The sequence below is a fragment of the Lutra lutra genome, chromosome 1 (assembly GCF_902655055.1).
Source record: "Lutra lutra chromosome 1, mLutLut1.2, whole genome shotgun sequence".
NCBI lineage: Eukaryota > Metazoa > Chordata > Mammalia > Carnivora > Mustelidae > Lutra > Lutra lutra.
Genome location: NC_062278.1, coordinates 205,617,368 through 205,643,684, shown reverse-complemented (window position 1 = coordinate 205,643,684; position 26,317 = coordinate 205,617,368). Strand labels below are relative to the sequence as shown.

The 26,317-nt window shown below is 43.1% G+C and overlaps 1 long non-coding RNA gene across 2 annotated transcripts in view; it reads left to right on the top strand.

Annotated features, from left to right (window-relative positions):
- Positions 1-26,317, top strand: part of LOC125080836 (uncharacterized) — a 26,608-nt gene extending 291 nt beyond the window's left edge. Inside the window, exons 2-3 of one of the 2 annotated variants that reach the window (XR_007121508.1) lie at positions 71-2,142; positions 26,211-26,317. This is a non-coding gene — a long non-coding RNA (uncharacterized LOC125080836). Of the gene's footprint in view, positions 1-70; positions 2,482-26,210 lie in introns of those variants that run through there. The other variant, XR_007121507.1, reaches the window with a different exon arrangement.

Sequence of the window (26,317 nt, the reverse complement as noted above, 5' to 3'; positions counted from 1 at the left end):
GGAGGGGGAGGTGGCGGTCTGAGGTGGGACGGACCTTCCTTGCCTGATTCGCGCTCTCTCTTCTGTCTAGGCTAGTGCCTGGCACGTGGTTGGTGGCCAGTTCTTGCCGGAGGTACGTGCAGGACGAAGAAGCTGTGCGCTGATTGCGAGGGCCGAGGCCGCCTTTGAAAGTCTCGAGCTGCAAGCGACGCGGAGACACGAGGGAGCGCAGCTAACGTGGGGGTGACCCAGGGTTCCGGGCTGCGGTCTAGGCGTCAGTAGGCAGTGATGGGGAGCTAGTCAGTGATCGGGGAGCTAGTCGTAAGGGCCTTGATCTTGTCGCTAAGGAATTTGGGGTGCGGTGGGTTACCCAGGAGTCTATTGAAGCAGTGCAGGGTGAGTTGGGAACTGTGGGTATTCTTGGTGTGTAGTCGGAGTATGGACGGGGGACCGTGTGGCAGGTTGAAGAAGGATGGCAGAATTTTTTCTTGGGAGGAGTCACTGAATTTGAGAAGAGTGAGAATAAGCCATAGCTGTCATCAGTGTGTGTGTATAGATATAGATATAGATATTTTCTTAACTGACTCTGGTGCCAAATATACAGGTGTCGCACTCCTGAAATGTTGGAAGGCAGGTCGGTGTTTTGGGCAGCTTGTGTCCACCAAGTGTCTTTGGGAGAGTTCAGTCCTGCCTGGCTGAAGGCACAGGTCCATTTCTGCCTTCACAGGATGAGAGTAAATGTAAACATGGGCTACTGTCCAGACATCAGGATTTAGTCCTATTTTCCAAATGCATCAGGTCCAATTTTGTTTCCTTTTTTTTTTTTTTAAAGGTTTAATTTTTAATTTCTACACCCAGAATGGGGCTCTAGCTTACAACCGTGAGACCAAAAGCAGCACGTTCCACTGGCTCAGCCAGCCAGGTACCCCTGTTTTCTACCTTCATCTTCATTAATATACCTTTGAAATAGGGACTTTGCTGATTCATGGTCATTAGTTCACCTGTCTTATACACACACACACACACACACACACTGGAGAAGGCTGTGGTTCCATATTTTATAGTTGCTTTGACTATCTTCAGCAGCAAGCCTACTTAATGAAAGTAAGGGCAAATGTGATTTTAGGAGGAGACCCAATAAGTAACACCCTTTTTCTGAACTTGGGCTTAGAACCAGGAGAAATAGACGAATGGCAGGCAGGTGGAGACAGATATCAGCTTATCTGATACTCATGGAGCTGTTGGAGAACATAACAGTGTGAGAACCAGATTCTCCTGCCTTATAATTTTGTGCTGCCAGAGTTCAGTGCTAGGTCTCTTAAAAGCTTTAGAGCAACAGCAACAACAAAAAGAATCTAAGTCATTAACAGGCCATACAGAATGATCACCGTATTGCCCCAAATTCACTGAATTTAGAAAGCAGGCCGCCTCTAGCTCATAGCAGATTTTGTCCCTAGAAACCTGTCAAAAGACTCTGCTACTCAGTGGTACATAAGGGAAGGTGAATAGGCGGAAAAGGTCTTGATTCAGTGTCACTGGGACTCAAGTAATTCTATTACCAGTTACTCACTTAACTAGTGAGTCTGAACTCAGTTGGGAGGATCACCCATGATGAGGTTGATGAGGACCTGTGTTCATTATATCCTGAGGGGCATCTACCTGTGTCTAATCTTGTCTTTAGCTAATGATAGTTAAGATGATGCCACCTTCCTGCAGTGTTAATTTACACTAGTGGCAGCCCTAAACCCCATCTTTTGAGATGCCTTTCTTTTTTATCCAGCATATTCAAATTTCTCAGTACTGTTTCTCTTTTGGGGCCTGTGTTTGCATCCCCAGGCTGCCTTGAGGGTGGGCTCCTAGGACCTAGCTTACTCAGCCCCACCGCGAGCAGGCCTCGTTTGGCCACTACGTTTTGCTGTGCAGTTGGTCAGGCCCAGGACGCTTGGCTCCTGTATGTGGAGGGCAGGAGGGTGATCCTTTATGCCATGAATTCCAGTTCAGAATCCCTCTGGCAGGTTGTGTGGTTTGCTGGGTTTTTTTGTTTGTTTTGTTTTGTTTTGTTTTTACTGAAGCTGCTGTTTCTTCTAAAGTTTGTTGCCTCAGGGACCCAGTGAGAATGGAGACCTCTGCCATTCCTCAAGATACTGTCTTCAGCTTCTGGATGTGCTACATGGGGAGTAACATTTCTTCAGACACTTCTCTTTTGGCATTTTTTTCCCCTGTGTTCCCCTGCTCCTTTCCAGAAGGCTCATTGAATTTTTGACTTTTTTATTGTTGGAGAGAAGGAAGACCAGGGAGCCAGCTCTTTGCTAGGCTATAGAAAATGGGGAAGGAATGAACTTCCAGGGCTATGCTGTGGAGATTAGTCTCTCAGTTGTTTTCCATGACATCTACTTTCTTTTTTCTTTCTTTCTTTCTTTTTTTGGGGGGAAGATTTTATTTATTTGACAGCACAAGCACAGGGAGCAACAGAGGAAGAAGCAGATTCCCCCCTGAGCAGGGAGCCCAATTTGGGGCTTGTTCCCAGGACCCTGGGGTCATGACCTGAGCCAGTGGCAGATGCTTAACTGACTGAGGCACCCAGATGTCAACTTTCTTTTAAGAAAATGTCTCTTAAAAAAAAAAATTTCTTGGGGTGCCTGGGTGGCTCAGTGGGTTAAGCCTCTGCCTTTGGCTCAGGTCATGATCTCAGGGTCCTGGGATCGAGCCCTGCATCGGGCTCTCTGCTTGGCAGGGAGCCCACTTACCCCTCTCTCTCTGCCTGCTTGTGATCTCTTTCTCCCTCTGTCAAATAAATAAAGTCTTTTTAAAAAAATCTCTTTTCCTTTGTTTTCATTCTTGTACTGCTTCTAATCTGACAGACCAAGTTTCTAAAGCTATCCATTTCTCCCTGAACTTCCTGAACATAGGTGGTTCCTTAAGACAGTATGCCAGGCACAGGCTTTTCTCATCTCCTTGTCAACCTCTGTGGCTGTGGTAATTTCATCGAGTGGCTTTTCTACTTCAGTCTGAGAGGATGACATATTTTATTTGTAATAAGGGCATTGTTTTTGTTATAAATAAAACCTACCATCTTTTAAAGATTGAACCTGCATTGCAAATCTCAGAACTGTAAAACCCTAGCCAGAGTTATTGACAGACCAGCAAGTGGGGATTGATCCTTAAACGAAGGAGGAGGAAAAAAAAAAAAGCAACACATGAATTCTTCTGGCTTTGGCTTTTGACCTTGAGTCTAGCTCAGAACATAAGGGATGGAATTTGGGACAGCATTTTCGTGCTGTCTGCTGGGCTGGGACTAACAAAGTTTGGAGCTTACACACTTGTGTTCCTTAGCATGTGTGGAATTTAACTGTAGTTTAAAGCCACTGGCCTGTTGAACTACCTAAAAAACATAGTAAAGGACCAAGTATTTGTTTTGTCCCAATATCTAAAAGATGTGTATAGGGAAAGACTTCCCTGTAGTCACATGTGTGCCTCAGCACCACCTGCTCACCAAGATCTTCTCTGCAGCTTAGGCTTTGCAGATGCCCCACAAGGGAGGCAGTGGTTCTGTGGTAAGGCTTAAACCATAGTGCTTGGGGTGCCTGGGTGGCTCAGTGGTTAAAGCCCCTGCCTTCGGCTCGGGTCATGATCCCAGGGTCCTGGGATAGAGCCCCGTGTCGGGCTCTCTGCTCGGCAGGGAGCCTGCTTCCCTTCCTCTCTCTCTGCCTGCCTCTCTGCCTACTTGTGATCTCTGTCAAATAAATAAAATCTTAAAAAAAAAAAAAATTAAACCATAGTGCTTGTGTAAGGACCGTGCCTTTGCTGAGCCATGTGACTGGCTAAGGTACTCATTCATCTCTGCCTGTACATAAAATCAGTTATAAAAACTCCTGCCCATGAACAAAGTAGCCAGTGTCTCCATGTGGCCAGCTTGAAAAGTGTGTGAAAGTACTGGTCCCATCATAGTCTCAACTTGTATGTGGTATTTCACTCCCCACATTCCTCACTAAAACATCTCTTCCCCCCTGCCAAACGGCAGAGCCTATTCCTGTAAAACTTCCAACACAGAGCAGCAGAACCTGTGGGCAGCTGGCTCCCAAAATAAGGAAGGGTAGAAAGGGCCAAGCTACACTTAACCTGGCACTCTGTCCCTGAACTTCAGCCAGGGGATGAGTTACGGCGAGATGTTGGGAGTGTTCAGAGGAAATCCTTCCCTTGTGGATCCAAGGAATCAGTCCAAGAAGCATTCCCTAAGAGTTGAAAATAACTCTGGTTTCAGCCTGTGTGTTGGGAATTGGGGTTGAGAGGTTGGCTTAAAGAAGAAAATGAATTCATTTGGGATGTGGTGAGTTTGGCGTGATGGTGGGACATTTAAGCAGACCTAGCCTGGTTGTGGTTAGATAGTTAAGATTCGGGAGTGGTCAGAGTGGTGAAAGTCGGAAATACGTCAGTGAAGAACCGACCTTGGGAAAGAATGCAGAGCGAAGACAAGGTCAAAGACCAATGCTTCCCTTGTCAAAGCATAATTTAAAAACTTGTTTATAAAGGGGGCGTCTAGCTGACTCAGCCGGAAAAGCAGCAACTCTTGATCTCACGGTCATGAGTTCAAGCTCCATGTTGAGTGTAGAGATTACTTAAATAAATACATAAACTAAAGGGGGAAAAAAAAACCACTTGTATATAAGGGAAAGCAATAATTGATTGATTTAATCTAGCAAAAGCAAAAACAGGATTTATACGCGAGAAAGAGTAGCAAGGGAAGAAGGAAAAAACCACAGGTAGTGTGAAAATTGTGTCTTTCGTTTCTTGTGGGTATGTACACCGTTCATCAGCTGGCAGCCAACAAAGAGGCCAGTATTCTGCCCTGGGGCAACGGAGCAGATTATAAAATACAACTTCACTTGCTTCTGGGTTCTCCAGAAGACCTCGAGAGTTCTGGTGAGGTCTATGTGTCCAGCTATCTCTGGATGAAGAATGTCTCTCAGTATCCTTCGTAAGTCCCCTCATCAGTTAGACCAGGTCTGTGCTCTTTCCCTCGTCTGGATCACTGACCTTCTCCCTTTTAATCTGACTCAGCCCTAGTCCACCCTAACCCTGAGCGTTTCAGTCTCCTTCTGAGGTGGCAACATGAGCTGAATATTGTTTTGGGGACAGAGGCTGTGTAGCCATATTTAGACCCCTGAATATTAGCAGGCAATGCCAAGACGAGCAAGGGAATCCTAGGTACTCCTAAAAATATTTGGAACCCATTTCATATTCAGTTTACTCACTGGCCTGTTGAGTTGGGAGATTAAGTCCCAAGGATTAGTTTAGACAAATTTAGCTAATGAATATTCACAAGCCCAGTGAATCATAATTGAGAGCATTTACTTTAGAGAACAAAAATCCCGAGAGAAGTTTCTAACTTTGAGGGACACCTGGGTGGCTCAGTAGGTTAAGCCTCTGCCTTCAGCTCAGGCCTTGATCCCAGGGTCTTAGGATCAAGTCTCACATTGGGCTTCTTGCTCTGCAGGGAGCCTGTTTCTCTCTCCTCCTCTGCCTGCCTCTCTGCCTGCTTGTGCGTGTGCTCTCTCTCTGACAAGTAAATAAATAAATACATAAATAAATAAAATCTTCTTTAAAAAAGTTTCTAACTTTGAATCACTGCTTCTGTTCACAGCTGCTGAAATATACTTTCCATGAAAAAATATATTTAAACACCTCCACACTTCTTTTTAGATGAAGTGCATGTTTTTTTCTTTTGTCATAAATGTTATAAAACAGAACTTTTCGATCTCCGGAGCTCCACTCCTGCCATAAGCCATCCAGTTTCCAAAAGCTCAGGCATGATTCTTGGTTTCATTTTTTGTCAGACTCCCCTCAACAATCCCTCGGCAAACCTGTCCATTTAACTTTCAGCTGTGCACTGGCTCTGATCACCTCTGGCCATCTCTCAGCCCAAGCCAGCCTCATCTCTTCTCGTACCATCTAGCCCTTCTGTGGCTTGTTTTTCATACAGCCATCCGATTGGTCTTTTTATTTTAATTTAATTTTTGTTTTGTAAAGTGAATGTGTGTTTTTAATCTACACCCATCGTGGGGCCCAAACTCACAACCCCCAGGGCAAGAGTTGCACACTCCACTGACAGCCAGCCAGGCTGATCTTTTTAAAGCATAAAGCAGGTCACATCACTCTCCTGCCTGAAGCACTGCCATGTTTTGCTGCCCCATTGAGAACAAAAGCCAGACTCCTCACCAAGCTTCTTAATGCATGACCTGGCTTGGCCTTTGCTGACCTCTGTTCCTTCTTCACAAACCACTCTTCCCTCACTCCTAGCATTCCACCATCTTGTTCCCACCTCAGGGCCTCTGCAGGAGCTACTCACTCTGCCCGAAAACTCTTCTACCCAATATTTGCCCCTTTCAGTCAGCATTGAGTCACCTCCTCAGAGAGGCCTGGCCAGATTTCCTGATCTAAAGCAACACTCTCTCTGGATCAGTCAGTGAGGCATCTGCCTTCAGCTCAGGTCATGATCCCAGGGTCCTGGGTTGGAATCCCACCTCAGGCTCTTTGCTCAGAGGGGTGCCTGCTTCTCCCTCTGCCCCTCCCACCCGCATATACTCTTTCTAAAAAAAAAAAATAAATCGGGCGCCTGGGTGGCTCAGTGGGTTAAGCCGCTGCCTTCGGCTCAGGTCATGATCTCAGGGTCCTGGGATCGAGCCCCACATCGGGCTCTCTGCTCAGCAGGGAGCCTGCTTCTTCCTCTCTCTCTGCTGCCTCTCTGCCTGCTTGTGATCTCTCTCTCTGTCAAATAAATAAATAAAATCTTAAAAAAAAATAAAAAATAAATCTTTAAAGCAGCACCCTCTCCCAGCATTCTCTTTCCCTTCACCCTTCTCTTTTTCCTTAGTACCTGTACTCATCTTTGTTGCTCTAGCCCACCCTTTCTCCTGGCTTAATCAGAGAGATGAAAATCTGGCTAGCAGCCCTCCAGGTCCACTTGCCTCCTCCCTGCACGTGTGAATACGTGTGTGGGGCGGGGGGTTGCTTTCGAGGAGGAAAGGTGATTCCCCTGAGCGGAATGAAGGGGATTCCAGAGTCCTCTCCCTCCTACTGATCCCTTGAACCTCAGGGCCCAGTGTTGCCATGGTCAAATGGGATGTGCAATGGAGTGGTTAGTGTGAAACCTTGACATGTATCCCCCTGGATTTGGGGCTTATGGAACCATAGAACCTGATGCCTTCTGTCTTCCTGAACAATCTGCCCACAGCAAGGAAAAGAGGAAGTTACCCTCACTCTGCTTCCCCCACCCAACAAATTCCAACCCTAGTATCTAACCTGTTACTTTAAATTCTTTTTTTTTTTTAAGTTTTTTTTTTTTTTAAGTTCTTTATTTGTCAGAAAGAAAGAGAGAGCACAAGTAGGGGGAGCAGCAGGCAGAGAGAGAACCAGGCTCCCCGCTGAGCAAGGAGCCTGATGCGGGCTCCTTGATCCCAGGCCTGGGATCATGACCTAAGCTGAAGGCAGACGTTTAACTGACTGAGCCACTCTGGCGTACTTTTTACTCTAAATTCTATACCCTGACCCCTAACCCTGATAGTGATCTAACTCTTAACTTGTAACCTAACCTTAGCTCTGTTGACCCTGACTCATTCTTTTCTGACACTGACCTTGTAACTCTGACCCTTGGTCCTTAAACTGAAGTCTTAAACCTTAGGCATTTGCCACAGCCCTAACATCTAATCTACTGCAGTCCCTCACCACCACTCTAACCTTAACTCCTCTGATACTACTTTCTAACCCTAACCCAGGCCCTTGTCCCTGAACTTCTAACCCTTCAATCTTAGACCTGGTTTCTAGATCCAGAGGCCCTGACATTCATCTTTCCAACCTTATAATCCTACCCTACTCTCAGCACTTAATCCCTAAATTCTGATCCATGGATTCTAACGTCAAACCCTCACCCATAAACTGCTAACCTCCAGGATCCCGTAACCCTGCCTCAACCCTGACTCCACAAATGACAAGACAGTACTTCACCCTACCATGAGCCACAGACAAGGGGAATAACAGCAACTCAAACTGCATAGGTCAGAGGATGGTAGTGAATGCCAGCAAATTAATCCACCAGGCAGAGAACATGAAACAGTAGGACTCTTAGAAAGACAGAAAAAAAAAAGAAGCCAGAAAAACTCCCCTAAATACAGGATGTGGTAGACTAGCAGCAAGCCTAAACAAGCTTTCAAATCTCAGAAGATGGGCAATGAAAGTCCCTATTATTGTGACCATACCTCTGTGTCCCAACACAATAGCCTCAGCAGGTCATCCTAGACCCAGAGTGGAAGAGAACTATACTTAGTAAGTGGCAAAGCTCTCAGACACAGATGGATGGCTCAGTAAAGCCCTTGCCCTAGGACACAGAAAAAGAAACCTCAGCAAAATACAATGACCACCATAACCCAGGAGATAAGAGCCATAGCCAGCATTGCCATTCCCTAGTTTCCCTAGCATAATCGCTGGGACTCCAGGAGAAGCCCAGAAACAAGCTAACAACCCAGCCAAACAAAAGACAGGAACCCTATATGAAACCAGCTCTTTCCCCAAATTCCAGACCCTGACCTAGATGGGATCCCAGAATCCAGTGTTCCAACATGAACCAAACTTCAAGAAACAGGCACAAATCATCTTCCCCCATGGAGAGGACAGAAGAAGAAGAAGGAGAAGGAGAAGAAGAAAGAAGTAGGAAGAAGAAAGAAGAAGAAAGAAGAAGAAGGAAGAAGAAAGAAGGAGGAGGAAGAGGAGGGGGAGGAGGAGGAAGAGGATGATAATCCATGCTTTGATAAAGATGGTAGTAACAGAAAATATTTACTAATGGTACCGAGGAGGTGCTTCATCTTGCTTATGCTCACATGACTTCTACATGTACCTTGTACTTAGGTATAATTTGCTTTAAATTGAAGAACACTGGTGAAACCTAAAATATATATATTAGAAAAGAAGGCTGAAGAAGCCATCATCTAAGCCTCCACCCTTTTCTACAAGTTAGAAAAAATAAACAAACTAAACACAAAATTTATTAAAAAGAGTTAAAAATAAGAGCAGAGATTTCTGAGAATGAAAAAGAAATAAAAATACAAGCTTATTTGAAAATTTTTATGTAGTTATACATACAGCAAAGTGAACAAATCTTAACTCTTCAGATTTTAAATATCTATAACTACACCCGAGTAACCATCACCCAGATCAAGATACAGAACATTTCAAGCATCATCCAAGCAGTTATAATCAATATTCTAAATGAGGTTGGGGAATATTTAAGAAAATGTTTTTTTTTAAGATTTTATTTATTTGCCAGAGAGAGAGAGAGAGAGAGAGAGAGAGTAAGCGAGTACACACAAGCAGGCAGAGAGGCAGGCAGAGGCAGCGAGAGAAGCAGGTTCCCTGCCGAGCAAGGAGCCCAATTCGGGACTCGATCCCAGGACCCTGGGATCATGACCTGAGCCGAAGGCAGCGGCTTAACCCACTGAGCCACCCAGGCATCCCTTAAGAAAATATTTTTAAAGATGAGAGAAAAAAGGAGGCAAGAAACCCTTGGGGGTAATAAGATAATGCTTAGATATCAAATATAAACTACAATAATTAAAATTGTGCCATTGGGATAGGATTGTGTCAGTCATGGACAAAACTTTCAGAATGAGGGTTGTGGTTTTTTTTTTTTTACGATTTTATCTATTTATTTGACAAAGAGACCACAAGTAGGCAGAGAGACAGGCCGAGAGAGGGGAGAAGCAGGCTCCCTGCTGAGCAGAGAGCCAGATGCAGGTCTCCATCCCCGGACCCTGAGATCATGACCTGAGCCAAAGGCAGAGGCTTAACCCACTGAGCCACCCAGGCACCCCAGAATGAGGGTCTTCTGTGTAGAAGAATAAATGTTTGAAAAACAATCAAAAATTAATTTTAAAAAATGGTTGGGTATAGACTTGTCTTACAAGATATTTGTATTTCTTATAAATCCACTTTCATCAAATAGTGAAGTATATGTATATATACTAGTCAGTGGTATTCCGTGAGAAAGAGTAATGTTCATGCGGTTGAGAATTGATCTAGAAGGAAACACCTAGACTTTAACCTCAACCACATACATGATAAATTCTGCCTGGCTTTAAATGGGAGAGAGTGAAATACAATGATAAAAATGTTGGAATGAAATTTAGAAAATATTTTTATATCCTCTGTGGTGAGGAGACTTTCCCAAGCAAGATATGGTCTAAAAGTCATAAAGGAAAGGCTAGACCACTTAAATAAGTAAGTAAATGTCATAAAAGACCAAGGATGAATTGTAGATCGTGTTGTAAATTATAGCTTGTTGGCAACTACAATAAATAAATGTCCCTTACCAAATGGTTAATAAATATGACTCTACAAATTGATAAGTGAAAACATGTCCAGGCAAGTTACAAAAGAAGAAATGAGTTGTCCTCTACTGCTCTTTGGATTAGAGTTCTAATTGTCTTGAACGGAGCCTCTGGAGGAGTCATTTCTTTTTTTTTTTCTTTTTTTTCCCCCATCTTTATTTATTTATTTATTTATTTTTTTATAAACATATAATGTGTTTTTATCCCCAGGGGTACAGGTCTGTGAATCACCAGGTTTACACACTTCACAGCACTCACCATAGCACATACCCTCCCCAATGTCCATAACCCCACCCCCCTCTCCCGACCCCCCAACCCCTAGCAACCCTCAGTTTGTTTTGTGAGATTAAGAGTCACTTATGGTTTGTCTCCCTCCTGATCCCATCTTGTTTCATTTATTCTTCTCCTACCCCCCTAACCCCCCACGTTGTATCTCCACTTCCTCATATCAGGGAGATCATATGATAGTTGTCTTTCTCCGATTGACTTATTTCACTAAGCATGATACCCTCTAGTTCCATCCACGTCGTCGCAAATGGCAAGATTTCATTTCTTTTGATGGCTGCATAGTATTCCATTGTATATATATACCACCTCTTCTTTATCCATTCATCTGTTGATGGACATCTAGGTTCTTTCCATAGTTTGGCTATTGTAGACATTGCTGCTATAAACATTCGGGTGCACGTGCCCCTTTGGATCACTACGTTTGTATCTTTAGGGTAAATACCCAGTAGTGCAATTGCTGGGTCATAGGGTAGTTCTATTTTCAACTTTTTGAGGAATGGAGGAGTTGTTTCTTGAGGCAGGAGTAAAGACTTGATGCATTTCTATACAAGACAGAAGAAAGAGAAATTAAGGAGTCAATCCCATTTACAATTGCACCCAAAACCATAAGATATCAAGGAATAAACCCAACCAAAGAGACAAAGACTTGGGATCTGTTAGGCGAGGGTGGATGGCTCTCCCTGATGTTCTTTGGAGCTCCAGTCACTCCCAATTGCCTGCAGCACATCTGCCTTTAAAACGTAATCCTGTGGGGCACCTGGGTGGCTCACTGGGTTAAAGCCTCTGCCTTCTGCTCAATCATGATCCCCCGGGTCCCAGGATCGAGCCTCACATCGAGCCCCACATCGGGCTCTCTGCTCAGTGGGGAGCCTGCTTCCCACCCCTCTCTCTGCCTGCTTTTCTGCCTACTTGTGATCTCTCTCTGTCAAAAAATAAATAAAATCTCTTTCAAAAAAATGAATGTAATCCTCATCTCAGATCTGGTATCTTCTCCCTCAAAATCTGGTATCTTCTCCCTCAACAATTACCAACTGGATTACAGCATTTATGTAGAGTTTTTTTTTTTTAAAAGATTTTATTTATTTATTTGACAGAGAGAGATCACAAGTAGACAGAGAGGCAGGCAGGGAGAGAGAAGGAAGCAGGCTCCCTGCTGAGCAGAGAGCCCGATGCCGGGCTCGATCCCAGGATGCTGGGATCATGACCTGAGCCGAAAGCAGAGGCTTTAACCCACTGAGCCACCCAGGCGCTCCTTATGTAGAGTTTTTGTCTTTAGCCTTATAGTAGCCAGTCAAGATACTGTTCTACAAAGTCACTTAGCTGGGACAGCTTCTTCCCTACCCCCTTCAGGGTGGTTATGGAATTTAAAACACAGCTTGTGCAATCCTTAGTGTTTGTATTCCATTTTGAGTCCTCCCACATCCTGGCTGGTTTTAATTGTTTATGCCTGTGTATGTGAAACATAACTGTGGTTTCAAGGGAACTATACCAAAAGATATGCTTGGAGAAGTGCTGCTCCCCCTCATTCCTGCTCTCTTGTTCCCATTCCCCATTTCTTTCCATCATTTCCCCACCTACTCCCTACAGGGAACCATTCTTTTCTGTTTCCAGTTTACCCTGTCTATATTCCCTTTGCACAAATGAGCAGATACAGGTGTAGTTTGGCTTATCCTCTTCTTTCTTACACAAATGTAGCCTACAGTAGATACTCTTTGGCATTTTGCTTTCTCCTTTCCAGAATGCCCTGTATGTATCAGCTCATAGAGACTGTTCTACTTTTCTTTTACAGCTGCATTGTTTCTTTATTGTGTGATGTAACCTAGTGTGTTCAACCACTCCCCATGCATGGACATTTAGGTTGTTTTCAATCATTTGCAATAACAATGCTGCAGTGAATAACCTTGCACGTATATGTTTTGTAGAGAGGTCTTCAGAGTTGTAGATTCCTAGGAGTGAAATTACTGGCTTGGGAGGAAAGTGTATACCTAAGTTTATTAGGTATTTGCCAATAGTTTTGTTAGGTATTTCCTTCTGCTATCGATTTCTAATTTTAGTCTGTTGTGATCAGAGAACATACTTAGTATGATTTCAATCCTTTCAAATTTATTGAACATTTTTAGTGGTCAAGGACATGGTCTATCCTAGAGAATATTTCACATGCACTTGAGAAATACGTGTAATTCTGCTGTTGTTGGATGGAGTGTTCTATAGATGTCTAGTTAGGTCTGTGATATCTGCATAGGTATAGTTACTCCAGTCTTCTCTTTTACTTTGGATCTTCTGCTTAGTTGCTCTATCCAGGATTTAAAAATGGAATGTTGAAACCTCCAACTGTTACTGTGGAATTGTCTATTTATCTCCTTAATTTACCTCATGTATTTCGGAACTCTATTTTTAGTTGCAAAAATGTTTATATGTCTTCTTGCTGGATTGACTCTTTGATCATTATAAAATATCCTCTGTCTCTGGTAACAATCTGTTTGATACTAGTCTAGCCATGTCAGGTTTCTTTTTGTTACTGTTGGCATGCGTCTTTTTTCATCCTTTTATTTTCAACCTATTTGTGTCTTAGGATCCAAAATGTGTCTCTTATAGCTGGCATCTAATTGGATCATGCTTTTATTTATTCGGTCAATCTCTACTTTTGATTTTAAAGTTTAACCCATTTATGTAGTTGTGGATAAGGTAAGTTGTCCTCTGTCATTTTGCAATTTGTTTTCTATTTGTCTTACGTCTTTTTTTTTCTTCTGTTTCTCCATTGTTGTCTTTTCTTGTATGTTAAATGTTTTTCAGAGTACTGATTTAATTCCCTTGTCATTTATTTTGCTTTTTATTTATTTGTTTGGAGAGAGAGCGAGCATGTGGTAGTGCAAGTAGGAGGGGCAAAGGGAGAGAATCTCAAGCAGGATCCACATTCAGCATGGAGCTCAACATGGGGCTTAATCCCACGACCCCAAAATCATGACCTGAGCCAGAATCAAGAGTTGAATGCTCAGCTGACTGAGCCACCCAGGCACCCTTCTTTTACTATATTTTTTTGTTATTTCCTAGTGATTGCCCTGGGGATTACAATTAACATCTTAACATATAACAATCTAGTTCATGTTAATTCCAACTTAATTTTAATACTGTACAAGACTTTGGTTCTATGTAACTCCATCCAACTCCTCCTCTATGGTATTATTATCATACAGGTGTCATCTTAGGCAGGTGTGCAGGTCACGTTGGAACAGATTCAAGCCCACTAGCATGAATTCAGGGGAGGTTTCTACTTTGTCCCTTAATCTCATCTCCTCTTTGCTTCTTTTTTTCCTTTTAACATCTTATTTATTTATTTGAGAGAGAGAGAGAATGAATGAGAGGGAGAGATAATCTAAAACAGACTCTACACTGAGCTCAGAGCCTGATGAGGGGTTTGATTCCACAACTGCAAGATCATGACCTGTGCTGAAACCAAGAGTTGGATGATTAACTGACTGAGCCGCCCAGGCATCCCTCCTTTTTTTTTTTTTTTTAAAGATTTTATTTATTTATTTGACAGAGAGAGATCACAAGTAGACAGAGAGGCAAGCAGAGAGAGAGAGGGAAGCAGGCCTCCTGCCGAGCAGAGAGCCCGATGCGGGACTCGATCCCAGGACCCTAAGATCACGACCTGAGCCGAAGGCAGCGGCTTAACTCACTGAGCCACCCAGGCGCCCCGGCATCCCTCCTTTTTGCCTCTTAAACAATTTCACCCTCATATTAAATCTCTGTCTACTTCCTTTATTTCTATAGACATTTTCAGGCCTCTCATATCAGTGGAAAAAACGTGTTCACACACACCACCCAGTGGCATCAGATATAAGCAATTTTTCCTTGAGAATTGTAGGACTTGTTGCATGGGACCTCAAGAAGATAATTGAGTCAAATGGTTCCTAATTCTAGTTTTGCATCAGAATTTCTGAGTTTGGGAGGCTTTTCATTCTTACTGCATTTGCCTGAGGTTCACTTCAGAACTTCTGATAAGAATCTCATTCTTTTCTTTTTATGCTGTGTCCTAAGAAGCGAGAAGAAATTGGAGCAAAGGACTGTAAGTTCTGGATTGTGTTGAGTAAATGTCCTTAGTCCTAAGTGATATCATTAACCTGCAGCTTATAATTTTGGGAAAGTGAAAAGGCATTAAAGCATGTTAAGAAATAAACATATATTAACACAAGCGTGTATTTCCTCCTCCTTTTTCAGTTTAATGTGTGCATATGTGTATAGGTGTTTCCCTAGGACCATAACTGTATGTTTTATATAAGGATCTATGCAGTTTGTTCTAGTAGAATCCTCAGTTGGAATTGGGTGCCACTCTCTAAGCCTCTGTTCCTTTGTCTATAAAATGAGGATGTCCTTCTTAAGTTTGTAGTGAGACTCAGATAAGTTAGTGCTTGTAAAGTATTTGGAAACCTTACTGTGGCCAGACATTACTCCAAGTATTGTGCTCAATACATTTTCTTTGGATAAAAGTCTCTCTTTTATAGTATGGTTGAAATTGCTCAAAGCAAATCCTGGTGTATTGAAAGCCAGGTCACTCACATGACATATCCAGTCTCATAATGACCAGAGCCCTCAGGTCATATCTATAGCTACTCTTGAGACACCTAGACCATCATTTAGATTTCTGGGGTCATTTCCTCACAATCTGTATGAGAACAGAGGGAATTTATGGCATAGGTCCTGTGGTTTTGGGATGCGAACACAGAATAGTTGATATTTTTAACAGATTCTGATTAACCAAGAGAAATGTTTGCCAGACAGAATTTCTACTGAGAATCACTTACTGAAGAAGGAAATATCAAGGAGTCTGATCCTGTAACCCTTGGTTTCTTCCAGCACCAGCGTTCTTCTCCACGGGGCATGATAATGGAAGTGACAACATTATGTTTCCTTTGATCATCTGGGGATTCACCAAGTTCTATAATTCTTCATGGTAACTTCAGGAGTTTTCCTGCAAGGGAAGTGTCTGCTTAGAGAGATCAAATTTGGGAAAATTAAGAGAAAAACTACCACATTGATAACTACACCCACAGTCCTGCAGGAGGAATGCTAAGCCATTGTTCTGTGAATGAAGGCAGACTAGAGACATTCTAATGTCAGTGAAGAATGGGAGTACAGAGTGGAAGTGGGAAGGGAAGAGGGGAGCTAAGGATGCAGGTGCCTCTGTGAGTCTTTGAACCCCAGGAGAGCCAGGGGGCAGAAGAGGTAGAGGGCAGAGGCAATGATGTTGGTGTGAAGCAGAGTCTGGTCAGAGACCCATGAGGTGCCATGGGCAGCATAGAATGTGGTGTTAACAGGGCCTGGAGGCTGACCAGCCAGGTTCCAGACTCAGCCCTGACCATTCCTAGCTGGATGGCCCTGGGCAAGTCACATCCCTTGGTAGACCTCTCCATCTCTCAGTATGAAATGTAGCTAACAGCAACACCTGCCTCATGGTGGAAGCTGTGGAAACATGGGGGAGGAGATATAGGCAGAGCGTGGGCCACAGCACAAGGTACACAGCTGGCAGTCAACCAGTGATAAGTGTTAGTCCTCCATCAAGGATAGTGTTATTTTCTTTTCAGTCTTGCCGAAAACAGTTCCCACTGTGCTTTGGTAAAGGGCTATGGGGAGGGACCACTATTCATGCATTCGTTCACTTATTCGTTTATTCCCTTTCTCCTCACACTACAGCCAAACATTTTAATGAGTTCAGAATGTCTCTTTTTGTTTTTGTGTTTGCATAAAATATGTATTGTTTGTGGTTATTTTTAGTTTTCATAATGGTATTAAGGTACTTGAATTATTCTCTTTTTCTCAGTGCAGTATTGTGATATCTACTCACACTGCCAAATGTACATCTTTTTTAAAAAAGATTTTATTTATTTTTTATTCATTCATTTATTTATTTAACAGAGAGAGAGAAAGAGAGAAAGAGAGCATGAGTAGGCAGAGCAGCAGGCAGAGGGAGAAGGAGAAGCAGGCTCTCCGCTGAGCAGGGAGCCTGATGCCAGGCTCCATCCCAGGACACTGGGATCATAACCTGAGCGGAAGGCAGATGCTTAACCGACTGAGCCACCCAGGCACCCCGTTGTACATCTGTTTTATTCAAAGCTGTATGGGCTTCCAGGAAGATACCTTCCACAGTTTACTAGTTGATTTCTGGACTAGTCTCCTCCGGGGCTGCCCCCAAAACTGCCACCTTCCACCATTAATAACAATGCAGTTAACATGTATGTCACTTTACAAAGGTATGAGAAAATTGCTTTGTGATTTCTTAGATTTGGAAATGCTGGCCCATGAGAAATACATGTATCTAATTTCTTACTTTGCTTAAGAAATGGCTGATTGCTCCTCAAGAGTGGCTGTAACAGGGGCGCCTGGGTGGCTCAGTCGGTTCAGTGTCTGCCTTTGACTTAGGTCATGATCCCAGGAATCCCATTCACAGTAGCATCCAAAAAAAACCCCCAAAAAACCTCTGAATAAATTTAGCTCAGGAGGTGAAAGACGTGTACACTGAAAACTAAAAAACATTTCTGAAAGTAATTAATGAAGTCCTGATAAATGAAAAGCTCTCCCATGTTCATGGACTGGAAGACTTAATGTTATTGAAATGTTATCTACAGAGTCTGTGTAATCCCTATCAAAATACCAACAGCATTTTTTTTTAGAAATGGAAAAGCTTACTTTTAAGTTTATATGGAGTTGTGAGAGGTCCTGAGTGGCCAGAACTATTGAAAAAAAGTTGGAGGACCCCAAAATCCCAATTTCAACAAACTTACTACTAAGATATACTAACTGTGTGGCACTGGCATTAGGATAGACATATAAAACAATGGACTGAAACTGAGAGTGCAGGATAAATTCAAACATCTATGACAAATTGATTTTTGACAAGGGTGCCAAGGTCTTTCAGTGATAGAAGGAATAATCTTTTCAACAAGTGGTGCTGGGACAATGAGATAATCACATGCAAAAGAATGAAGTTGGATCTCTGTCTCCCACCATAACAAAAATTAACTAAAAAATAGATCTATAACCTAAATTTAATAGCCAAGACTATAAAACTCCTAGAAGAAAACATAGAAGTTTTCTTCTATACTTTTAGTAAAGCAAGAGCAGCAGTAAGAAAAAAAAAAAGATACATTGAACTTGATCAAAATTCTAAACTTTGTGTATCAAAATACATGATCAGGAAAGTGGAAGACAATCTACAGAATGGGAGAATATATTTATAAATTATATTATGTAGTGTTCAGAATATATAGAGAACTCTTACAACTTAAAAATAAAACCAAACAATGCAGTAAAATAAAAAAATGGGCAGAAGACTCAAATACACATGTCTCCAGAGAAGGTATACAGATGGTCAACAAGTACTTGAAGATTCTTAACATCATTAGTCATTAGGGAAATGGAGATTAAAACCATAGTGAGGTATAATTTCACACCCACAAGATGGATGTTAAAAAACGTTGGGGAGAATGTGAAGAAATCCAAACCCTGAATGTTGCTGAATGTTGCTGGAACCTAAAATGGTCCAGTGCCTGTGGGAAACATTTGTTGGTTTCTCAATAAGTTACACATATAATTAGTATAGGACCCAGCAAATTCCGCTTCTAAGTTTATACCGCAAGCATTGAAAGCAGGTATTAAATACATACATACCTTTACATAAATGTTCATAGCAGCACTATTCACAACAGCTAAAATGAGGAAACAACCCAAGTGAGAGAATTTGTTGCTTCAAAATACTAAAGAGAGTCCTTCAGGCTGAAGTGAAAGGACACTAGACAGAACCTCAAATCCACACGAAGAAACAAAGAGAAGCAGTATAGGTAACTACATAGGGAAATCAAAAAGACAGTATAAATGTATGTTTTGTCTATAATTTATTTCTCCCCTCTGACTGAAAAGACAATTATAAGCAATAATTACGAATCTCTGTTGATGGGCATCCATGTATGAAGGTATAATTTGCATGATAATGATATGCAAAGAAGAGTGGATAGAATGGAGCTATCAGGAGCAAAGTTATTTATTTATTTATTTAGTTACTTACTTAATTTTTTAAAAAAGATTTTATTTATTTATTTGACAGACAGAGATCACAAGTAGGCAGAGAGGCAGGCAGAGAGAGAGGGGAGAAGCAGGCTCCCTGCTGAGCAGAGAGCCCAATGTGGGGCTTGATCCCAGGACCCCGGGATCATGACCTGAGCCGAAGGCAGAGGCTTTAACCCACTGAGCCACCCAGGTGCCCCAGGAGCAAAGTTTTGTTTTTGTTTTTTAAAAGATTTTTAAAGAGTTTTTAAAGATTTTTAAAAGATTTTTTTAAAAGATTTTATTTAGGAGCTCCTGGGTGGCTCAGAGGGTTAAGCCTCTGCCTTGGGCTCAGGTCATGATCCCAGGGTCCTGGGATGGAGCCCCGCATCGGATTCTGCTCAGCAGGGAGCCTGTTTCCTCCTCTCTCTCTGTCTGCCTCTCCGCCTACTTGTGATCTCTGTCTGTCAAATAAATAAATAAAAATTTAAAAAAAAGATTTTATATATTTATTCGACAGAGAGAGCAGAGGCAGGCAGAGAGAGGGGGAAGCAGGCTCCCGCTGAGCAGAGAGCCCAATGCGGGGCTCGATCCCAGGACCCTGAGATCATGACCTGAGCTGAAAGCAGAGGCCTAACCCACTGAGCTACCCAGGTGCCCCGCAAAGTTTTGTTTTGTTTTGTTTTGTTTTTAAGATTTTATTTATTTATTTGACAGACAGAGATCACAAGTAGGCAGAGAGGCAGGCAGAGAGAGAGAGGAAGGGAAGCAGGCTCCCTGCTGAGCAGAGAGCCCGATGTGGGGCTAGATCCCAGGACCCTGGGATCATGACCTGAGCCGAAGGCAGCGGCTTTAACCCACTGAGCCACCCAGGCACCCCCCGCAAAGTTTTTTTAAAATACTTTTGTAATGAGGTGCCACAATTATTATTTCTTCTTTTAAGCAGAAGACAAGAAGAAGGAGAGAAAGAAAGTTTTATCTACTCTCCTGTCTTTGCTTTTCTCTCTTAAAATATTGGACTTAATCTCTAAATCTTAGTTATCCAAGGGTGTTGCTTTTTCCCTTAAAGGAAAGAGCAGATATCAGGGAATCCTCCTCCAACCTCTGTCAGGCGGTGTCCTTGATGAAAACCCATGCCTTGCTGTTCCTCTTAGACCAAGCATTGGCCATTTCATGTCTAACATGTGATGCACCCAAAAACTAAACCACGTAGCTCACACATGAAAGCTACAAGAAAGTTGGAAGCTAAAGAAAGTTGAGAAGAGTACCCATTCAAGGGTCAATAAATCAACAGCTGGGAAGACTCTTCAGCCAGCCCCCTCCTCCTCTTCTTTGTCAGATTTCTGTTCTTGGTGTGTAGGAGCTTGAGGGTGACCCTTGTCTGCTGTGGTCCTATGATCTGAATGCTGCAGCTCCTTGCTACTGAGAACTTTCCACATGATACTTGTTGAAGTCAGGCACAACACGCTCACCTCAGCGGGTTTCTGTTTCTACATAGTGTGAATGGGATTCCTTCCGGGGACACAAGCAAAGGATGGAAGAAATGGAGGAGCAAATCGTGGAGGAGTCACTGGAGGGAGGAGCTAACCAGTAGGAAGCATTCTGAGGAGGTTACTCCTATCCTGGCTACCTTTAGCCTCCTGACTGGGAGAAGGGAGAATAAAAATCAAGACTTAGGGGATTTGGGAGCAGAGATGACATTCACCGCTGTAAGTAACCTGGTCACTGCCACATGTGGGTTCACTTGCCTTGATGTAAGAGAAAATCCAACCCTTCTTTCTATTCTCAGTGGATTCCGCCTGAAGATGAAACACAGACTCCTGCTTCAGATGCCTTCGTCTAGGACCTCTGACCACTGTCCCTGGTAGTGGGGTTGGGAGCTTGCAGAAGTAATGCTAGATCAGGAGTCCAGAGACTTTGGCAGCTTCAAGGTCCGACCCCTGGCACTTATCCAACAATATGAATATAATATAATATTCTGTGAACTCCCAGTCTGAGCTGTAAGTTCCTCATTAGGATGAAAATCCCTTGCCCTACCAACCGCAAAATGTGATTATTAGATTACAGAAAAGAGCATGTCTTGGAGTGAGACTTTCCTTATGAGCATTACTGAGTGACTTGTGTGTGATGCTTCAGACAGCAGTGGTGTCAAACTTGTCCCAGCAGAGGGAGGGTGTAGAAGGAAGGGAACCGAGAGAATATTTGTGGGGCCTTAGGATAGGGGAGGCAGGATGTACATTTTGGCCTATCTTGACTGAAGGAATGATCCCTGCAGCATAGGACAGACCTGAACTTGAGCCATGACTCCATCATCCATTTACTGGTTCAAAATACTTGGCTTCTATCCCACAAGAGAGTATGAACTGATTGGAATAATGCCTGGGAAGAGGGCTCAGGAACATAGGAAATGAGCCACACAGTTGATGACTCAGTTTTTACTGTGGAGTTATTCCCACACAAGCCCCCTCTGCCCCCACCCTCTCAGAGAAAAGCTCTGGGGTCTATTGAGGAAACTGCCTTTCTTCCCACTTCTGTTCTTGGGACCAAGGAAGTAGAGTTCACCTTTGCCTCTTGTAGGTGAGCCCCTGCGCCTGTAGGAAGAGGGAAATCTGGAAGAAAAAAAACATATTCAGAGGTGCTACTGCTGTCTTCTGACCTTAAGGGGAAAAGCTAGAATGAGGGAGACTCTGGCTGGCACATGGGAAGCATCAGATCCCATCAGAAGGTGGAGATTGAATTAATCGCCAGTGGCCAATGATTTAATCAATCGTGCCTTTGTAGAACTGTATAAAATTTCTAGACAGGAGAGATTCCATTTTGAAGCTCATTTTCCTTTCTTTTTTTTTTTTTTAAGATTTTATTTATTTATTTGACAGACAGAAATCACAACTAAGCAGAGAGGCAGGCAGAGAGAGAAGGGGAAGCAGGCTCCCCGTGGAGCAGAGAGCCCTATGTGGGGCTCCATCCCAGGACCCTGGGATCATGACCTGAGCTGAAAGCAGAGGCTTTAACACTGAGTCACCCAGGCACTCCTCTATTTTCCTTTCTAACTAATGAACTCCTGAACTGGGCCAGAGGGTTCATTGTATCACAAACAGTTGCTTGTAAAATCCAAACTGGTCCTCAGACCATAAAACTGTTGACACGACCTTTATGAAGACAAAAATTGTTGACTAATGCATCTCAGGGGGAGTTTTGTTTGATAACAACTATAAAATAATCAACTAGGTAGTCATCAAAGGCAGCCCAACCAGTTAGCACTGAATAAGTTTTTTTCTCTTCTTTATATCCTGTGGCTGCCCCTCCTTCTTTTCTCACAAAAACCGCTTACTTTCCCATGTGAACAGGACACCTTTCGGGTTACTCTGGAACTATGCTTGCCAAATTACGATTCTGAGACCTCTCAGCTAAAGGCCATTGTTCTTTTTCAGCTTTGCCTCTTTTCTCAGTTGACACAATCATAATGGAACCTCCATAAAAATCCTAGACCAGGGGTCCCTGGGTGGCTCAGTGGGTTAAGCCTCTGCCTTCAGCTTGGGTCATGGTCTCAGGGTCCTGGGATTGAACCCCACATCGGGCTCTCTGCTCAGCAGGGAACCTGCTTCCCCTTCTCTCTCTGCCTGCCTCTCTGCCTACTTGTGATCTCTGTCTGTCAAATAAATAAATAAAATCTTTAAAAAAAATCCTAGACCAAAAGGTTTGGAGAGCTTCCAGGTTGGGCACACTGAGGTGCTAGGAGGGTGGTATGCTCAGAGAGGGCATGGAAACTCTGCCCCTTCCCACATACCTGGTCTGAGGTGTCTCTTCCGTTTGGCTGTTCCTGAGTTGTGTCCTTTATAAGAAACTGGTAATAGTAAGTAGAGCACTATCCTGAGTGTTGTGAGCCATCCCAGCAAATTACTGAACCTGAGGAAGGGGTCGGGGAACTCCTGACTTATAACTAGTTGGTTAGAAGTAACGCAGGCCCAGTGTTGTGACTGTGTCTGAAGTAGGAGCAGTCTTGGGGGGCTGAGTCCTTAACTGTGGTGTTTGGATGTATGCTAGATAGTATTGTCACAATTGTATTAAATTGTGGGATACCCAGTTGGTGTCCACAGAAAATGGAGGATTGCTTGGTGTGGAAAACCCACACATTTGGTGTCAGAAGTGTTGGAGAAGAAGGAAATAGTTTTTTCTTCAGTAGAAGAAGAAAAGGAGTTTTCCCCTTCAGATATGAGAGGTACGAAGAATCGTTTTCAATTTGTTACAGAGCCTCTTAAGATGTGAGAGGCTTGAAAAAAATGTTTTAAGTGAGAGAAAGCACCAATAGAAAGTAGAAAATTGAAGGTAAATGAGAGTTTCAGTGTCCAGATGGGAAACAGATAGACCTGTTGAGTGTAGAGGCCGCCTTTAGGCAACAGGCTTGAACAATGGGAATCTGAAGAAGGCAAGTGGGTCCATAGTGACCGGAGACTACTGAGCTGATACAAACAGGCTCATTAGGCAATCCACCTGAAATAGCCATAGCCCCTAACTGACTAATTACAGCCACACACAGTTCCTAAGATTACCAAAAAAGGGAAAATTCCATAAGTCCCCATACTTCCTCTTTCCGCCCTGTAACTATAGCCCCTCGCCACCACCTCCCGGCAGTCTCTGCTTCGTTGTCCTGGCTGCTGCTCCCTAAACTTTTATGTCTCTTATTCTGCCTTGGGTGACTTCTTTGACCACTGGCACTCCTGGCCGCCACACAATCAGTGTGCTCCACAGAGATTCCCTACAGTTAAGCATGAACACTGTTTCCTCTCAAACCAGCCACTGACCAGAAATCTGATTCTATTTCCACAGACCCTCAGCACTTTCTTTTGGGGTTTGAGAAATGTAAATATACAGACTCTGGAAATGAGTGTTTTTAAGGTTTGAATGCCTCCATAGTAATCAGGTACTTGAGAAAGGTCCTGGGTTTGGAAGGTCTGGAGTTTACTCCCAGCTTTGATACCAATGACATTGAGGGAATCCTTTCTTCTTTTGGGTTCAGTTTCTTCATCTGTAGAGTTGGGAATTGGGATTAAACAAAACTGAACTGTGCTTCTACTCCTCCCTCCTACTCTCCTGTAATCCCGGATATACCCCAGAAAATGAGCAAGCATACGTAACTCACCAACTGTAAAGGCAGCCCACACAGAGATGGCCAACACAAGACAGCATTTGAGAAAACCTCCTTCATGGTGGGAGAAAAGCTGTGAAAATATGCAGCCTTTGTTAGCTGAGAGAGAAAGTTCCATGCAAAGTACGCATTCTCACACAGATCTGACTTACCAGGAAGCGAAGTCTAAAGGCTTCGAGTCTGATCTTTCCTCAAGCCATTTGAAGTGAATTTTGTCTGATGCTATTAAGTTGCTTCATTTATTTCCTTAGAACAATTGGACATTAGAGGAAAATAATCCCGGGGTGCCTGGGTGGCTCAGTGGGTTAAAGCCTCTGCCTTTGGCTCAGGTCATCATCATCTCCGGGTCCTGGGATCGAGCCCGAATCGGGCTCTCTGCTCAGCAGGGAGCCTGCTTCCCTTCCCTCTCTCTCTCTGCTGCTCTGCCTACTTATGATCTCTCTCTCTCTCTCTCTCTGTCAAATAAATAAAATCTTAAAAAAAGAAGAAGAAGAAAATTATCTCAAAAATTATCTCAAAAATGGAATTTTAGGAGATGCCAGAAAAAAGAGCTATTGAGGACTATCTAGAGGGGATCACTTGGTAAAGAATACACACCAAGAACTTTGCAATTAAATGTTTATAAGTTGATCTTTGTCTCTGATGTAAGAAGGATAGTCACTAGGAAGTTCAGTCACACATGTTAAATCAACAGACAATAAAAGACAGAAGAGACAAAAACAACATACTCTCATTTCTTAATCTTCCATATTATTACTTTAGTGTTAATATTTAGTAATCAATAATAGTATTGAAGGGAAAACCATACAGTATTCACCAACAGTTTACTTGCATTGTTGAAAATATGATAGTACAAGGCAGTTGACTTTATTTATTTATTTATTTTAAGATTTATTATTTATTTGACAGACAGAGTTCACAAGTACGCAGAGAGGCAGGCAGAGAGAGAGAGAGGGAAGCAGGCTCCCTGCGGAGCAGAGAGCCCGATGTGGGACTCGATCCCAGGAACCTGAGATCATGACCTGAGCCGAAGGCAGCAGCTTAACCCACTGAGCCACCCAGGCACCCAGTTGACATTATTTATATGGGGGTTTCAATCCATTTTCCAGGCAAATTATATACCTAGTTAATTTCTGACCAAGACCTCCCTGAGTAAAACAAATAGTAAATTATATAACCCTTTTCCTACTCAAATGTTTGCAGATTTGTATGTCCACTTTAGCTGCCGGGACTCCCATAGTTGCTGTGATAAACAGGCTGGACAAGATTTTTTTATTTCCAGTTTGTTGATAATGAAATAACGATGTGTGTGGGAGTGGGTGGGTGAGGGAGGAAATGTCTTCTCAAGGCTGAGATGCCTGGCAGTAGAAGACAGTGAACTTTGTTTTCAAGGATTTTTTTTTTATTATTATTTTTGAGTTAACTCTACACCCAGCGTGAGGCCCGAACTCACAACCTGGAGATCAAGAGTCGCACACTCCACTGACTGATTCAGCCAGGCGCCCTGATGAAGGAAGGGAACTCTGAAGTTGGGAATGTGGTCACCACTCATACCTATTTCTTCCAACTCCAAGTTCTGTAATTCTGTAATGCCTAAATCTCACGAGTTTCTATTTCAGTTTTTTAAGCGTGCTGTCCACTACCACTTCAGAATCTAGTCGTTCTTGCCAAACCTGGACCTAGCTCATAATGTGTTGCATGGTGCTGATGTTTCCCAGTTATTTGTGTATGGACCCTTGAATATTAGTTGTTGCTGGAATTACTCAGGATCCAGCATCAGTTCTATATTTGCCCTGTGTTTTCACAGATTCACACTGAAAAATCATGTTCACATTAAATAAGTAGATGGTGCGGGGGTGGGGGAGAGGCTAGGTGACTCTGTGGGATAAGATCTATTTTAATTATCAAAACAAACTTATGTATTAGATACAGTGTTATCCTCATGTCACTGATCTGGAAAATGCAACCCTGTCAGGTTAAATAACTTGCCAGTATCCATATGTCTGATGAGTAGCACAGCTGAGATTTGTACTGGCTCTGGGGTCTTTTGCTTTACACCGCACAGTCTCCAATATGGGTAGCCATGGGTAGCCTTGTTGTATTTTTTACGAAGTAGCTAGGAACCTAGATGTTTGCTGATTGCAGCTTTTTTTTTTTAAGATTTTATTTATGTATTTGACAGACAGAGATCACAAGCAGGCAGAGAGAGAGGAGGGGAAGCAGGCTCCCTGCCGAGCAGAGAGCCCAATGCTGGGCTCAATCCCAGAACCCTGGGATCACGACCTGAGCCGAAGGCAGAGGCTTAACCCACTGAGCCACCCAGGTGCCCCTGATTGCAGCTTTGCAGGAAGCTTATTCTTGTTTCTTTCTTCTTACGGCAGATTCAGACTCACGGGAGTGGGATGCTGCTTTAAAGAAGGAAGGAGTGAGAGAAGGAAGACTGGGAAAACAGAGAAGGGAGAGGGAGATGAAGGAAGATGACGAGGAT